Source organism: Pteropus medius, unplaced genomic scaffold, assembly GCF_902729225.1.
Source record: "Pteropus medius unplaced genomic scaffold, Ma_sr-lr_union100, whole genome shotgun sequence".
NCBI lineage: Eukaryota > Metazoa > Chordata > Mammalia > Chiroptera > Pteropodidae > Pteropus > Pteropus medius.
The window spans coordinates 7,653,873-7,659,407 of record NW_024349798.1 but is presented as its reverse complement, the minus strand read 5'-3'; the positions used below and the strand labels follow the sequence as shown (position 1 = coordinate 7,659,407).

Below are 5,535 nucleotides of genomic sequence, written 5' to 3'. Positions count from 1 at the left end.
CCCACTATACCCAAAATACTGAGACGGCGATTTTAGGGCCAAATCTTCATTGAAGGGCTGTTTTCCTTACATTAAAAGATTTTCTTTTTTGGTGCTAAAATGTATAATTGCCTTTTCTTCAAATGTCAGACAAATGCATAGCTGGACAGCAATGCTACTACGACTAATATACATAAAACTGGGTATGACTTCAATATTTTAAATAATGCCACATCGAACCCCTTCGCATGCACGCTTTTATCATCAAAAGACAAACCAACTGAAAATATCTGTGCTGTGGGGTTAATTAATAATAGAGGCATTGCTGGATAAAACTATATCTTTACATACATATATATATTTCAAAAGTCATACTAATTTCCACTCCCACCATCAGCATGTGAGGGTTTTTGTTACCTCACTGTCTTGCCAAAATTGGCTACTAGCACTTTTGTTAATCTTTGCTGATTTGAGATGTAAAAATCGTACGTCATTGTTATTTTAATTTGAATTTCTCTGGACACCAATATTTAGGTCCAGGTGTTAAAGCTGGCTCCCACTTGGAGAAAAAGGTCGCTTGCACCCCAACAGCTAAAATCTGATCAAAGGCAGGTGACAATGACAGGAGAGCATGTGACAAGGACTCCACTTAAAGGGTTCGATGAATTTTCAGAAATAATATGGAAATTTGAGCCAGTGCATAAGGTGTAGTGAACATCACTCATTTTGGATTATCAAGGGGCCACCCCCCTCTGCATGTAAGTTTTTCTTAGTGGCCCTCCTGCTCTCAAAGTTGTCAGTCTGGATGGCTGCTGCAGAGTTGCCTCTCCCAGAGTTGAAGCCTGGGGCAGGAGTAAGCATCTCCTCATTTCATAATGGTGGAGGCATCATAAGCATGGGAGGAATAGAGCCCATGGTAGACTGAGACCCAGTCTTAGTGACATTATTTGAGCTTCCAGATCCGGTAAATTTAGAGCGATTCCTGGAGTTCTCACTTCTGAACGTTAATATTCTTCCTTCTTGCTCAGACTAGCGTGGGTGGGGCTTCTGCCACTTACACTTAAAGGAAGCACAACTATAGCTTCTGACCTCAATTGTTGCCTGCCCGACTTTAAAGTAGGGAGTTCTTATCATCACAGAGCATCATGGCAAGGCCGAAGGGAAAAATCCTAATATATAACAGTAAATAGTTGAATAAGGAGCACAAAAATCGTGATGTGTGTGTATGTAGAAATACACAAACACAAATATATGTACACGCAACTTGTGTATAAATGAGTTAGTGGAAATGGTGGAATTATGGGTGAGCTGAATAATCTCTCTAAGAAAAATAACACGTGTTATATTTAGGATTTAATTTTGAAAGAGTAAATTCCAGGTAAATTAAAAATTCTAAATTAAAAATATACAAAAATATAAATTATTATAAGAAAATATAAGAGACTATTTTATAAAAGTTGGATAGTAACAAACTATAGAAATGATCCCTGAAAGTATACACTGCTGGTGGGAATGTAAATTGGTGTAGCCACTATGGAAAACAGAATATGGAGGTTATTCAAAAATTGAAAAATGAACCACCGTATGACTCAGCAATCCTTCTGCTGGGTATCTACCCCCCAAATTTGAAAACCTTTATCCATAAATATATATGCACCCCAATGTTCACTGCAATATTATTCATAGTGGCCAAGACAGGAAACAACCAGAATGCCCTTTGACAGATGATTCGATAAAGAAGATGTGGTGCATATTCACAATGGAATATTACCCAGTCATAAAAAAGATGAAATACTGTCCTTTGTGACGACATGGATGAATCTTGAGAATATCATGCTAAGAGAAATAAGTCAGATGAAAAAAGTCTAGAAGTATAAGATTTCATTCACATGTGGGATATGAAACTGAAAACAACAAATGAACAGGACAAACAAAAACTGGTAGACGCAGACAACAGTTTAGTGGTTACCAGAGGGAAAAGGGAAGAGGGGAGGTAGATAAGGATAAAAGGGTCAAATATATGGTGACAGGAAGAGATTTGACTTTGGGTGGTGAGCACACAATGCAATATACAGATAGTGTGTTACAAGATTGTACACTTGAAGCCTACATAATTTTATTAACCAAAGTCACCCCAATACACTTAATTTAAAAAGTTGGATAGGGGAAGGATAGTTCTTTAAGTCAATAATAAAAATGATCACACAAAAATTAAAATTTTATATGACAAAAGATCCTACAGACAAAATCAAAAGGCAAAGGATAGCATGTGTTCATAACAAGTATAACTGACTAAGGTGAACAGTTGTAGCATACCCAGAATTCCTACAAATTAACACAGAAAAAAAGATCTACCACTTAAAAATAGACAAATACTGTACATAAAGGATTTATACAGGAGAAAAGATATTGTGTACTATGAGTAGTCAGGAAAATGCAAACTAAAGCAACTATATACCATGTGCCATAGTTACACTCGATCATTTAAAAAATATTGCTAATATCCAGCATTGGCCAGGTAGTTTACAGTGTTGGGAAGATTGCTAATCATTCCAGTATCTTTGGGTAAAATTTGGTAATATCTGTTAAAATTAAAAATTTGCAAAATATTCACCAGCAATTTAATTTCTGGGAATTTATCCAACGGGGGGAAAGAAAAAGTACCGGAATTAAAGAAATATATATAAAATATTTATTGAAACAGTGCTTATTTTTATCTGCAGACAAAACAAACTGTTTCAAATAATCTAAAGGTTATCAGTATGTGTGTGTGTATGTGTGTGTGTGTGTAGGGGGGAAATAAATTATGATACATCCATATTATGGAATACTATACAGCTATTACAAAGGACCGGGTAGATTTTTTAATACTGGCATGTAAGGATAATAACCATGCCATGTGGCAAAAGTAAGTTACTCAATGAAATTAGAGTATGAGCCCATCTTTAAAAGACATAGGTGTGAAGATGTATATTTACATTAGCAAAGGAAAGAATACGAAAGAGCATAATGGGAATTCCATCTGCCTGGGGTGATACTGGAGATATGAGGGGGTAGGTGGAGAGGGACCATCTATTAATTTTACTTTAGATAGTTCTGTGTTACTTTAATGATTCCAAAAGCCCCGTATTACCTTTTTAATTCAAACGACTAAAATAAAGTTTTTAAAAGGGATAAAATTATCTCTGGAACTTTTAATTAAATATGTTTCTAAAAAGGAAACAGAAAGGAAAGTTAGTTGGTCTTATAACCCGCCTGCCCAGTTTTCATTTGTTCTCTGCCTCTAGGAAAATGCGTCGTGTGGAACATTAAATATACAAGCCTCTTGGCATGGATCCAGTCGGAGCTTGGCCCACTGAAAGTTAATATGGGCTGTTTAACAAAGCATAATTAAATGCACCGAACAACTAAAATATCCATATAATTACCGCAAAGCTGATATAATTGCATACATCTTTTTATTGGATGATATTATTGTCCCTACATAAGCACAAAGATAGCTTAAACAGAACAGACCTCCCAACTCTTTGATTCACCTAAAATTATCCGATTAATCTGCAGATTGCCACTGGGGGGAAAAAAAAAATCTTCTATTAAATATCTTTGTTGAAACAGAATCAAGTTATTAAATTCCTATGTGGAAACAGTCATTCCTTACTTTGAGGAAGAGAAAAAAAAAATAGGAAAAAGGAAAAAGAAAATAACTGAAATTGCAAGTTCCAATGGAACATTTTCCCTTTATCTAGCTAGGTGAATGTTACGGGTGAATTTTTTGTTGAAATGTTTCCATTTTATTTTTAGAGCAGTTTTAGGTTCACAGCAAAATCGAAAGCAAGGTACAGAGATCTTCCATTACCTCTTGCCCCCACACATGCGTAGCCGCCCCCATTATCAAAATCCCCGCTAGACTGGTCCATTGGTAATAATTGATGAACCTACATAGACAAATCATTATCACCCAAAGTCCCTAATTTACATTAGAGTTCACTCTTGGGGTTGTACATTCTATGAGTGTATAAAGACATGTATCCATCATTATAGACTCATATAGAGTAGTTTCACTGACCTAAAAATGCTCTGTGCTCCCCCTGTTCACCCTTCCCTTCCCTCCTAACTTCTGGCAGCCACTGATCTTATTACTCTCTCCACAGTTTAACCTTTTCCAGAATGTCAGAATCGTTGGAATCGCACAGTACGTAGCCTATTCAGATTGGCTTCCTTCACTTAATAATATGCATTTAAGTTTCTTATGTGCCTTTTCATGACTTGCCAGCTCATTTCATTTCATGTTAAATAACAGTCTGAATGCACTGCCATTTATTGATTCATTCACCTACTGAAGAACATCTTGGTTGCTCCCAAGTTTGGGAAATTAATGGATAAAGCTGCTTTAAACATTCTCATGCAGGTTTTTGTGCGGATGTAAGTTTTCAACTCCTTTTGGTAAATACCAAGGAGCACAACTGCTGGATTGTATGGTAGGAGAAGGTTTCGTTTTGGAAGAGACCACCAAACTGTCTTCCAACCACCAAACCGAATGCGACACTGCTTCTATTCCCACCAGCAGCGAATGAGGGTTCCTCGTCAGCATTTGGTGGTGTCAGTGTTCTGGATTTTGGCCATTCTAATAGATGTATAGTAGTATCTCATTGTTGTTTTAATTTCCATTTCCAATTGTTGTTTATTTTGCCAAAAAAAAAAAAAAAAGATGAGAACACATTTAAACAAATTATGGTAACCTGTGTTATAAGCTAAATTGTGCCTCCCTGAAAATTCATAGATTGAAATTCTAACCCCTGGTACCTCAGAATGTGACAGTATTGGGGGATAGGGCCTTTAATTAAGTTAAAATGAGGTCATATGGCTGGGCTCGGATCAAATATGACTAGCATCCTTATAAGAAGAGTAGATTAGGACATGGACACACAAGAGGGATGACCATGTGAAGAAACAGGGAGAAGCCGTCTTTAAGCCCACGAGAAAGGCCTCAGAAGAAACCAGCTCTGCCAGCACCTTGATCTTGGTCTGCCAGCATCTAGAACTGTGAGAAAATAAATCTGTGTCCTTTAGCTATTTAGTCTGTAGTACTTCGTTATGCCAGCCCCAGTAAAAACATGCAATGTACGTTATAGGTTATTATGCAGTTACTGACAAGAAGAAACAGGATTTTAATGTATTAGCCCTAAAGATACTCGCAACATATTGCTTGGCTGTATGTACTGTCAATCTTCAAAGATAGAAGAAGCACTGGATAAAGGGGAAATCCTGTAAAGGAAAATCTTTGGGGCAAGATTTGTAGGTCGGTAGTGTATCAGTTATAGAATCATTTTCTTTCTTAGGTGTCTTCCATTTTAAAGAGCTGATATAATTTTTAATCTTGCCATAATCCTTGATGTACCTAAATTAATACTTAGGGGAGGAAGAGAGGAGGCATGAAATTAAAACTCTTTCAAAAGGATGGCATCGTAAGCTGCCTGAATAAAGAAAAAGTCCCAATGTCTAAAACCCGATCTGGAAAACACTGAGTTTCTAATGGCATTTCAGGACAGCATAGAA

At 36.6% G+C, this 5,535-nt stretch overlaps 1 pseudogene; it reads right to left on the bottom strand.

Moving 5' to 3' along the window:
• Nucleotides 1-1,413: 1,413 nt before the first annotated feature.
• On the bottom strand, nucleotides 1,414-1,482 carry LOC120620701 (uncharacterized; annotated as a pseudogene).
• Nucleotides 1,483-5,535: the final 4,053 nt, after the last annotated feature.